The sequence below is a fragment of the Phoenix dactylifera genome, unplaced genomic scaffold (assembly GCF_009389715.1).
Source record: "Phoenix dactylifera cultivar Barhee BC4 unplaced genomic scaffold, palm_55x_up_171113_PBpolish2nd_filt_p 001259F, whole genome shotgun sequence".
NCBI classification, from domain to species: Eukaryota; Viridiplantae; Streptophyta; class Magnoliopsida; order Arecales; family Arecaceae; genus Phoenix; species Phoenix dactylifera.
In genome coordinates this window covers 103,632-116,543 of record NW_024068593.1, presented here as the reverse complement: position 1 = coordinate 116,543, position 12,912 = coordinate 103,632, and the positions used below count along the sequence as shown (strand labels likewise).

Below are 12,912 nucleotides of genomic sequence, written 5' to 3'. Positions count from 1 at the left end.
ATCATCTGAAAATATCACCCCAAAAGTATGCACGAAAATCCAAATATAATAGAAAAGTTGGCCTTCCCATGAATGCTTCTTGTCATGTGATTACTCCAAAGTGTTGTCTTCAGGTTGGACTCAAAGCATCTTCACCCAATTGTATGAAAGTGACCCAATTAGGTGCAGCTCTATCTCACGTTGTCTTCTTTTTCTTTGATTTTTATGACAGGCTTCCAAAGCTGTTTCATCCTCTTAGTCTTGGCCCTAGTCAAGACCTTCAATTCCATGCAAAAGGATCTTTAGATGGGCTGGTTGCGTCTCTATCATTGGTTGCGTCTCTATCACTTACACTGTTTCACTGTAGTTGCTTGCATTCCTTGCTTTGGATGCACACACTTGTGCCCACAATCTCCACCTTGGTGGTCCAAAGCCTCTGCAAGCTCTGTTAGAAGTATGTATTAAAGCCAATTTGGCTGACGCATTACTTTATTCTGGGACATAAATTTGTACTTGACCTAATTATGAATTTATTAAGTTGGCATTCTTTTCATTCATTCTTATGTGTCCATGAATCGTCCAAGGAATTAATAATATAATGACGCATATTCTCAAGAGTTGAGAATTTGAGGCATGTGTCATTGGTGATTAATTCCTGAATTGCTCCTGATCGATGGATCACGAGGATGTGATGATCCACTGAGATTAGTGCACATATTGCTTTCTTTGATGGACGAGTCTTAAGTCCACAGTATAGGGACACTGGAGCAATCATGCAAGTACTTGTTAAGTATAAGGGTACTGAGCTGACCAAAGCAAGTAGTCATTTGGATGTCTATCCACTCGTCAGTGACTTATTGATGTTTACAGTTGTATGACTGGTCTTTGACCTGCGATGCCTCAGCTATTCACGGTGAGGTTGCTGTAGTTTAACGAGCACAAAACATGGCCCTAGCCATTTGGTCTTGTGGTGCAGATTGGCTACAGTACGTTCACTGTAGGAGTAGGGTGCATCTAGATGGAATCTATCGACATTTGATAGATTAGGAGAGATCCTATGTGATTTATGAGACTGAGTTCGTAAATCCTCGGCCGGGGTAGTATGTACAGTGGAAAATAAGTTTTCCACTCACGAACTTAAGTCGAAAAATCTTGACATATTACAAACGATCGGGTTTGACGAGTTATCCATGACTTCCTCTGTAGGATCCACGAAGAAGGACTGTATCATATTAACTGCACCTAGAGGTTCATCATTCCATTCTGCTGGGTAGCCACTACATGCTGCTAGTGTCACTGTGGATGGTGAGACTCACAGGACTATCTTGATGATCGATGATCCCTGGTGATGAGTTGGAATTATTCCAACCCATCGAAACAAGTTTCAATGATATTGTGATAGAGGATCGCAATATATCTCATTACCAGATAGAATAGAACTATGGGGTCACACACATTAGAAGTATTGACCGACCGATGGTTGAATTGTGATTTGAAATCACAAATAATTTATAGTTATCAATTTGATTGATAATTGATGTAACCCACTAAGAGTTAGTGAGTAGAAGAGAATAACTGCAATTGGATTGCAATTTAATTAAATCAATTGGATTTAATTAATTGGGCTTGATCATATTAGACTAGAGTCCTACTTGGAGTAGGATTTCTAGAGTCCTAATTAGATTAGGACCTTAAATTAAAATAGAGTCCTACTTGAGTAGGATTTCTAAAGTCCTAATTGGATTAGAACTAAAATTGAATAAGTCCTAATTGGATTAGGAGTTCTTAAGTCCTAATTAATTTTAATCTAATAAATTAAGATGGCTCCTAATTGGATTAGGATTGAAGAGTTCAATTGAGTCATGGTCCAATTGAATCCTAATTGGATTAGGATTTAAAGGAGAAAGATTAGGTTCACCTAATCCTTCTTGGAAGAGGATTAGACTCCATCTATGTGGCCACCCCCCCCCCCCCCCCACTTAATTTGATTAAGTGGGTGTGAGATTAGAGGGATAAGAGGAGGGGCGTACGCCCCTCTCTTGGTTTTACGTGAGCAAAGAAAGGAGGGGCTACGCCCCTCCTCTCTTAGAGATAAACTTGAGCTCCTAAATTTTAGGAGCTCAAGTCTAGGGATTAATTTAAAGGAGGGCTTGTGCCCCCCTTCATATGACTCCCAAGTGCATCACGGCAGCAACCACTCTCCCTTTCCTTGGGTTTCAGCCGCCAACATAAAAAAGGGGAGATAAACATGAGCTCCTAAAAATTAGGAGCTCACGTTTAAGATGATTCAAAAGGAGGGTATGGGGCCCCCTTGAATACCTCTCCTTGGAAATACGTGGGATTCTCTCCTCTCCTTTGAGCCGTGAACAGCACCCTCCTTTCTTGGGGTTTCAGCCGCCAACAAAGAAAAAAAAAGGAGATGGCGTTGGGCTTTCTTCTCCCTTCCTTCTTCCCATAAAATTAAAAGGCTGCAAACAGTTGCTTCCTTTTAATTAACTTCTTCTCTTCCACTACCCTAAGAGAAAGTAATCAAAGTTTGGTTGCTGAAAGAGAAAGAGATTCATCCCAAAAGTATTCTCTGCAAGGGAGCTAGCATCCGGGGAGATTCAAAGACTTAGATCGGTCCTCTGCCTCGTGTGGATACCCGTAGAGGCCGGACGCGTGTGCGGCTTCAAGCAAACCTTCAACAAATCCATGATCATCAGATTGCGGTATCATCTATCCGCACAAGGTGAAGATCTGATCTTCCTAATATAATGAAAAATAAATTAATCCTAATCTATCTGCAAATGTCGGTTTTTGAAATATGCTCATGCGATGAACGGATCCGTCATGCCCCTTCCCCTGCGTTCAGAATTTTTTTTTTTTGCGGCGTGCAAGGGATCCCAACTGTGGTATCAGAGCCAGATTTCGTAGATTACGGTTAGGATAATTATTAAAGGCATATTAGATCTGAAATTTAAAGATTATGCCTGCTGATTTTTATGCATGCAGAATTTCAGTTGCAGATTTTTCTGCATGCTGAAATTTTTGAATGTTTTGATTAATGATTCTATTGCTTTGATAATGTGATTACAAATATTTAGAATCATGTCTTGCATGATCAGCAACTCATGTGATGACGTAATCAATTAGATTTCAGATCTGTAAATTATAATTTATGCATGTGATGCGAATGGTGATGATCATGGATGACCCTTTGTGAATGTGCTGAAATGTTCTGCGATGTTCTGTTGGCATGTAAATCAGATTTTCAGATGCCTGCGTGCATCTTATATTGATGTATTAGAGACCTGCGTGTCTCATGAAAAAGGGTTGTAACTATTTTAAATTTTATTTATTTTAAAGTTATCTGGGATGTAATCTGTGATATGTTTGCACGTCAATGGTTGATCGGTGCATGCCTCTACAAGCACGATTTGCGCGGATCGAGATCAAAGGTTGATTGGAGATGGGATCCAAGGAGTTGATCGCAATTGGACCAAGGGTGCTTCAAGATCGAATTCAAGAGTTGAAGAACGATCTAACCAGATTGAATGTGCATGTGCCTTTGTTTACTATGACCCCAATCCTGGATCCTCATGATCATCACCCAATTTATTTTGGTAATTATGGCCCTTACTTGTTTTATGTTTATGTTTATTCCGTAGGCGGGTTAGATAATTAATTTGGCATGAGATGTAGAATAATTAAATGAAAAGAGGCCTAAATTAAATCTTCTTAAAAATATTAAGTTAGCGTCTTCCACCGTAGTAGAGCTGCTAAGGTCTTTTCGGCGTTGATTTTGTCTCGGCTGGATACAGTGGGCAAGTTGCAATCGGGGGACTGGACCTCTCTATTAGACTGAAGATGTTGTAGGGGTAAAGATAGGGTTGGGCCCAATAACTGTTAGGTGACGGACCAATGACGGCTTTGCTTCTGCAGTTATACGGTGGGTCCGATTTAACTAAGAATGGGGCCAATAACTGTTAGGTGAGGTCTTCAATTACTTAGAGACCGATAGCGCTACAACTTGCTTGAGAAGCATTGGTAGCACAGAGTTGTGCACTCATCCATTTATGTGTCACAATACTGTTAGGGTGAGGTGGCATGTAAATTGGTGGGACCGTAGCACCCACTTGAAATTAGAGTCGCAGGTTTCTGTTTCTCTACCAGAGGAGTGCAAGAGAATTCGAGAAAATAGTGGGAGGTGTTTGTTTTAAAAGGTCCTAAAACAAATAGAGTTCAAGTACAAATTCTAAGTAGAACTTTACTCTCTAAAGATTATAAAGTCAGCTCTAGACTCTTAACTCATATCCTATAGAACAACCGTTTGACCAAACCCAATTATAAAGACTGGCTCAGCAAATTTCAAAATAGTTTTGAATTGTGAGAAATTCGGGTATGTGCTAGACCATGGAATCCCCATGTTACCAATCCGTCCGATCACTGATCAGCATAAGACGCATGCTAAGTGGACGAACAATGACATAAAGTTAGGTGCTGCACAATGGCATCTATGTCCAATGAATTACAATGCCAGCATGAGAACATCAGGACTGCTAGGGACATATTAAAATCACCTGCAAGAGTTGTATGATGATAAGAGTCGCGCAACATGGTTTGAAGTGTCCAAGAGGCTCTTCAAGGCTAGTCTATCCAGGATTATGGTTTGACCATGATAGAGGACTTAGAGAAGCTTGAAAAGCTCGGCATGACCATGCACAAAGAAATTGCAAACAGATTTGATCCCGCAATCCCTTCCAGATTCATATGAACAGTTTATAGTAGACTACCCATATGAACAAGATTGTATGCACCAAAAACAGAATTATTAAATAAATCGGTAACTTTCTTAGGGACCTTGAAGAGTTCAAGGGGCATCGTTCTTGCTGTCGAGTTAGTTTCTACTTCCAAGAGATAGTCTACCTGGAAGAAGAAGAAGCCTGCAAAGAAGCAGAAGACCGAGAAAACGCCAAGCAAGGAAGTTCAAAGAAAAAGGCCAATTGCAAGGAAAAGTGTTTCCATTGCATCATGGACGGCCATTGGAAGAGGAACTGTCCTACATATATGGGAAGCATAAAGAACATGAAGGGTGACAGACCTCCAGAAGGTATGTCAGATATGCTCAGGATACTTAGGGACTGTTACCTGTTTGTAGCAGAAATTTGATTTCTGTATCTTGTTTAGCACATAAAGATTTTTATAAGACTACTGTTCCATTTATTTGAGAAATAAATTGGTTCAACGTGGTTTTATGATTGACAGTCTCTATCAGGATGTATTTGTGAACGTATCTGAGCAAACAGTGAGTACCATAGGATCTAAAAGGATCTAGAGATGAGATAAATCTAAAGTATTTGTGATACCTCAGGCTTGGCCATATAGGAGAAGACAGAATAAACAAATTAGAGAAACATAAGCTTTTGGGCTCATTGACTTTCGAGTCATATCCGATTTGTGAATTCTGCCTTCAAGGAAAGATGGCCAAATTATCCATTGTAGGACACGGGGAGGTCCACTGAAATATTTACCCTAGTACACACTGATGTGTGTGGCCCATTCGATGTGCAGGCTAGGGGTTGTAATTTTTACTTCATTTATCGATGAATTACTCAGGGTATGGATATGTATATGAGATACAAATCTGAAACTTTTGAAAAGTTCAAAGAGTTCAGATATGAAGTAGAAAAACAAACAGGAAAACTCATTAAGGTTCTTCGATCGGATCGAGGAGGTAAACATCTTAATAGAGCGTTCCGTGATTATCTCAAGGAGAATGGTATAGTTTTACAATGGACCCCTTCTGGAATACCTCAGCTCAATGGGGTGTCAAAGAGGAGGAATCGGACCTTATTGGATATGGTCAGGTCCACAATGAGCTTCACTGATTTACCTTTGTTTCTTTAGAGGGATGACCTATTTTCAGTTATTTACTTATTGAATAGAGTTTCCTCTAAATCTGTTCCTACGACACCGTATGAGATATGACATGGTAAGAAGCCGAGTCTTGGTTATCTCAAGATTTGGGGATGTCCGGCCCAAGACAAGCGACAACAGGTAGACAAGTTAGAGGATAGGACAATTAATGCTCATTTTATAGGATATCCTAAAGAGTCATTAGGATACGACTTTTCGTCTCAAAGGATCACAAAGTGTTTGTAAACCTACATGCTATCTTCATGGAAATAGTTTATCCTTGATAGAGGCAGTGGGAGAAAAATTGAGCTCGAAGAAAAAGTCTCTAAAGAGCAACAAGCCATTGTGCCTATAGAATCTATTCATATTAAGCCAGTACACGTAGTACTTCTTCCACCTCGTAAATCTAGTAGGATCTTCCGTCCGCCTGAAAGGTACTTAGGTATGCTTACAGAGGATGTAGAGGAAGTGTTCCTCATGGGAGATAGGGATCAAGGTAAGGATCCCAATACCTACAACGAGGCGATGTTAGACATCGATTTCGAGAGATGGCTGGAAGCAATGAAGTCAGAGTTGGACTCCATGCATTCCAACCAAGTCTGAACCTTAGTAGATTCACCAGAAGGTATAGTACCTATTGGGTGTAAATAGATCTACAAGAGAAAATTAAGTTCGAATAGCTAGGTAGAGACCTATAAGGCAAGGCTGCGAAAGGTTATAGTCAGTGCGAAAGCACTGATTATAAGGATACTTTTTCACCTGTATCCATGCTGAAGTCCATTCGAATATTGCTTGTTATTGCAGCATAATATGATTATGAGATATTGTGATGGTGATCACAAGATCTGCAAACTGCAAAGGTCCATCTATGGACAAAAGCAAGTATCTCGGAGTTGGAACACTTGTTTCAACGATAAAATCAAATTGTTTGATTTCATCAAGAACGAAGAGGAACATGTGTTTATAGGAAAGTTAGTGGGAGGGCTATTGCATTCTTCGTATTATACGTGGATGATATCCTTCAAATTAGGAATAATATTCCCATACTAACTTAGGTCAAGGTTTGGTTTTGTAAGGAATTCTCCATGATAGACCTTGGAAAAGCATTCTATATTTTGAATTAAAGTCTATAGAGATAGATCTAAGAGGATGCTTGTCCTGTCACAGATTATGTACATAGAGAGAGTGCTGAAGAGGTTCGGCATGGAAACCTCTAAAAGGAGATTATTACCCCTTAGGCATGGGATAAATCTCTCCAAGAAGATGTGCCCCAACACATCTGAAGAGATTCAGCGGATGAGCAAGATCCCTTATGCTTCGGCTATAGGAAGCCTCATGTATACCATGCTATGTACGTGATTTGATATAGTACAGGCAAGAAGCGCTGGATAGCTGTGAAGAACAGTTAAGTACTTGAGAAGAACTAAAGACATGTTCTTGATTTTTAGGAGAAGATCAGAGATGAAGGTAAAAGGATGCACACATATTGATGATAGAAAGTCTACATTAGAATATGTGCAATGGTTGTTTAGTAAATTGGAAGAGTTTCAAACAACCGATCATTGTAGATTCTACCTTAGAAGCTGAATGTTTAGCCGTATCTAAGGGTGCAGTGAAAACCTTCTGGTTTAAGAAGTTCATTGCTGAGTTAGGTATAATGTCATCAGATGCCATAACACTCTACTGCGATAACAAAGGCACCATAGCACTAGATAAAGAGTCAAGGTCTCACCAGAAGCCGAAGCACATAGAGCGGCGGTTTAACCTAATAAGTGACTACCTCGAAAAAAAATAAGTAGAGGATCAGAGGACTCCACAGGAAATATGGTGGATCCATTCACTAAGCAGATAAGTCAGCAGAAAACTGAAGCGCATCTTGAGAAGATGGGGCTTAGGTTTATGGCTGATTATCTTTAGTGCAAGTGGGAGATTGTTAGAAGTATGCCCTAGAAGCCAATTTGGCTGACGCATTACTTTATTCTGGAACATAAATTTGTACTTGACCTAATTATGAATTTATTAAGTTGGGCATTCTTTTCATTCATGTCCTTATATGTCCATGAATCGTCCAAGAAATTAATAATATAATGACGCATATTCTCAAGAGTTGAGAATTTGAGGCATGTATCATTGGTGATTAATTCCTGAATTGCTCCTGATCGATGGATCATCACGAGGATGGTGATTGATCCACTGAGATTAGTGCACATATTGCTTTCTTTGATGGACGAGTCTTAAGTCCACAGTATAGGGACGCTGGAGCAATCGTGCAAGTGCTTGTTAGAGTATAAGGGTACTGAGCGTGACCAAAGCAAGTAGTCACTTGGATGTCTATCCACTTGTTAGTGACTTATTTGATGCTGAGTTGTATGACTGGTCTTTTGACCTGCGATGCCTCAGCTATTCACGGTGAGGTTGCTGTAGTTTAACGAGCACATAAACATGGGCCCTAGCCATTTGGGTTCTTGTGGTGCAGATTGGCTAAAGTAGGTTCACTGTAGGAGCAGGGGTGCATCTAGATGGAATCTATTGATCTTGATAGATTAGGAGAGATCCTATGTGATTTATGAGACTGAGTTCGTAAATCCTCGGCCGGGATAGTATGTATAGTGGAAAATGAGTTTTCCACTTACGAACTTAAGTCGAATAAATCTTGATATATTACAGACGATCGGGTTTGACGAGTTATCTATGGCTTTCGTCCTGTAGGGATCCACGATAGAAGGGCTGTATCATACGATAACTGCACCTAAAGGTTCATCATTCCATTCTGCTGGGTAGCCACTACATGCTGCTAGGTGTCACTGGTGGATGGTGAGACTCACAGGGACTATCTTGATGATCGATGATCCCTGGTGAGTTGAGTTGGAATTGTTCCAACCCATCGAAAGGAGTTTTCAATGATATTGTGATAGAGATCGCAATATATCTCATTACCAGACAGAATAGAACCTATGGGGTCAACACACATTAGAGGTATTGACCGATCCGATGGTTGAATAATGATTTGGAATCACAAATAATTTATAATTATCAATTTGATTGATAATTGATGTAACCCTCTAAGAGTTAGTGAGTAGAAGAAGGAATAACTGCAATTGGATTGCGATTTAATTAAATCAATTGGATTTATTTAATTGGGCTTGATCATATTAGACTAGAGTCCTACTTGGAGTAGGATTTCTAGAGTCCTAATTAGATTAGGACTTCAAATTAAAATAGAGTCCTACTTGGAGTAGGATTTTTAAAGTCCTAATTGGATTAGAACTAAAATTGAATAAGTCCTAATTGGATTAGGAGTTCTTAAGTCCTAATTAATTTTAATCTAATAAATTAAGATGGCACCTAATTAGATTAGGATTGAAGAGTTTAATTGAGTCATGGTCCAATTGAATTCTAATTGGATTAGGATTTAAAGGAGAAAGATTAGGTTCACCTAATCCTCCTTGGAAGAGGATTAGACTCCCATCTATGTGGCCACCCCCCCCCCCCCCCCACTTAATTTGATTAAGTGGGGTGTGAGATTAGAGGGGATAAGAGGGAGGGGCGTACGCCCCTCTCTTGGTTTTACGTGAGCAAAGAAAGGAGGGGCTACGCCCCTCCTCTCTTAGAGATAAACTTGAGCTCCTAAATTTTAGGAGCTCAAGTCTAGGGATTAATTTAAAGGAGGGCTTGTGGCCCCCCTTTCATATGACTCCCAAGTACATCACGGCAGCAAACTCTCCCTTTCCTTGGGTTCCAGCTGCCAACATAAAAAAGGGGAGATAAACATGAGCTCCTAAAAATTAGGAGCTCACGTTTAAGGTGATTCAAAAGGAGGGTATGCGGGACCCCTTGAATACCTCTCCTTGGAAATACATGTTGATGAGAGAACAAAAGTGCGATCTATACATCACTTAAATTAATATTATTGCTAACAAATAATGATAAAAGTGCTATATTAATATTATATTTTTGTGGGGTGCAGGTGATCATAAATCAAAACTAAAATGCACATTGGGTCCAAAAAGATGCATCACTGCATGTGACCGGTCAACCGCATGGTTCAACCTTAGTTGCACACTAGAAGGAGTCTAAGTTCAGCCAGCCAGTTCACTGCAACCAGTTCCCACCTCCAGTGCTCAAGCTCAGCCGTCCACCTCTTCTCAATGATTTGCCCATGAAGCTTCTCCCAGCGTGCGACTCCTCATCCCGTGTCCGCGTAACCTTCCAAGGCATCATCCGAATCCCAGCAAAGATCCTTTTCTTCCGCCCATCTCGTCCACGTTCCCGGCCTTCTCCCGCGTTCCCGCGTACAAGATCCAACCATCCCGAGCATCTCCGCATTCCAGCTCTCAGCGTTGGATCTTCCCCGCGTCCGCAGCCAGCGTCCGCAATCTCCCAAGCGTCCCAGCGTGCGACCCCTCATCCCGATTCTCAGCTTCCTTTACGCGTCCGGAGATCCCGCGGCCAGCTGGGATGTATACTTCGAATGACCACCCAACCTTCCAGCGTCCGAGCTTCCTCTTCACGTGCGATCAGCTCCTTTCCGCGTCCGCATCCAGGCGTCTCAGCAGATTCTTCCGTGTGGCCAGTTTCCGAATCCTGCATCCGTGATTCCTTCACCATCAGCATCCCAAGCTTCCGGACCCGCATTAGATCCCCCAGCATCCCGTGAAGTCCGCCAGCGCTCGCGTGGAAGAGATCGCGATCCATCCGCTCATCTTCCGGATTCATGCTCAAGCCCAGCCATCCGCGAAGCATCTTCCATTCCCAGATCTACTCCTCAGCGTCCGGGATACTCGGCAGCCAGCACGAGAGGAGCATCCCGTGTGATCAGGTGACCCAACGGGAGATATAGGAGGGCTCTCGGCTGGCAAAGAGGGGATCTCTCCCATTGAAAAATAGAGAAGGAGGAAAACAGAGGGGCCGGCCTCTGCCATTTCGAAAGAAAAAAAAAGAGAAGGAAGAAACAGGGGATGCCCTGTTCTTCCGAAAAGAAAAGAAAAGGAGAGGGAGAGGCCAATATTTTAATGGAGGGTTGATTTCTTAGGTGAAGGGTGATGGGAGAACCCTTGACTTGTTACTTTCTTGAAGTAAACTCTAAACTATTGCTCTATTCAATTTAGATCTTTTGATATATTTTGGTTTCTTGCTTGTCTATGTTGTAGATAGTTCTTTAATGGTTTATATCTATTGATGCATGGATTACTTTATTATTTGATTTGTCGTAGACATAACCGGCACGACAAATGCTTAGAAATTGAGTTCGTGTGTTCAAACAATATATTCTATGTTAGATCTATCCTACATTTGAACTTTTAAATAAGAAACCATAGAGTTTATATCTTGAATGTACTATTGTCAAGGGGGATTCCGGATCCCTACACCATCTTAATCTATCCAAACTTCGATTCTCTGTTTACTGATTTATTTTCTATTTGCAAATCATCATCTTAATCCACGAATTTATTGAATGAATTAATCTAAAATTATACTAAATAATCTCATATATATTTCGTTCCATGAGGATTCAACCTCGGACTTCCAAGAATTTACTACTTGTGCGATTCTCCTATACTTGGAAGATTAATTTCGCGAAAGCATTTTTGCGAACGCGTTAAGTTTTTGACGCCGTTGCCGGGGAACGGCTGATTTATTAGTATAATTTTAGATTTAATTAGTACTTTAGTAGTTAGTCTTTTTCTTTCGAAAAAAAAAACTTTACTCCTGTTTTTTTATTTCCTGCACAATCTGCATCAAACTCTGATATCAAAGTAATTAGCCGTTTGATTGAACTCAAATTTGGCCGTCTGGTGCAGGACCTGTGTTTCTTTCATCTGAACGGTTTGATTGATATTCTGAGACTTTTAAGACCATTAAATTAATATGAAATTTTGCTGCTATCTATTTTGAATTTTCTGTGTTTAAATTATTTTTTTCTTAGAATCAGAATTTTATTATCATCATATCTCATTAACCCTTGTTGCTAATTGAAAAATTGATAAGAACTTTAAGAAAAGATCAAGGGTGATCATTAAAAAAATAAATAAACTCTAAAATTTTGTATGCTAGGTTGGAATAAGGACAACACTGGGCGTTTAAATCGAAATTTTTTTGACAATTCCTTAGATCATTACTGAAACTCTTTCGCAAAATCTCAGATCTGGTGAGATGGCTGATGATGATGTAGGAAGTCACCATGGTGATGAAGGTAGACCCCCAGTTATGACACTTCGACAATACTTACACCCTACTAGGACTAGTCAACCTTCATGCATGATTATTCTTGAAAACGTAGGACACTTTGAAAGCAAACCAGGAGTAATTCAATTGCTGCCCAAGTATCATGGGATGGAATCCGAGAACCCTTATCTTCACCTTAAGGATTTTGAGGAAATTAGCATCACATTTAGAGTGCCAAATGTATCGGAAGACATCCTTAAATTGATCTTGTTTTCTTTTTCCTTAAAGGATAAAGCCAAAACATGGCTGAACTCCTTGAGACCTAGATTGCTAGGAACATGGCATGATATGCAAAGAGAGTTCTTGAAAAAGTTCTTTCCCGCACAAAGGACTAACTTTTTGAAAAGGCACATTAGTAATTTCCAACAAAAAGATCATGAAACATTTTATGAATGCTGGGAGAGATTTAAAGAGTTGCTTCTCTCTTGTCTTCATCACGGGTTTGAAACATGGAGAACCATTAGTTTCTTTTACGAAGGGTTGTCTCCACAGTTAAAACAATTTATAGAGACTATGTGCAATGGTCTATTTTTGGAAAAGCAACCCGATGAGGCATGGGACTATTTAGACTCTCTCGTAGAGACTGCACAATTATGGGATACAGGGGATAGAGTGAATAAACCTTTGCCTAAGCCTACTAGCATTGGACACGGGGGCCTTTACGACCTTAGTACTCAGGATGATATTCAGGCTAAATTGGCAGTCCTTACTAGGAAGGTAGAGGAAATTGAATTTTGAAGGATTGAACCCGTCAAGACCATAGAACATAACAGCGAGTGTTGTAGGATTTGCGAGATGCCTGGCCATCTC

The 12,912-nt window shown here is 40.4% G+C and overlaps 1 pseudogene; it reads right to left on the bottom strand.

The window, feature by feature from the left end:
• Positions 1–12,447: 12,447 nt before the first annotated feature.
• On the bottom strand, positions 12,448–12,545 carry LOC120108291 (annotated as a pseudogene).
• Between the last annotated feature and the right edge of the window lie 367 nt (positions 12,546–12,912).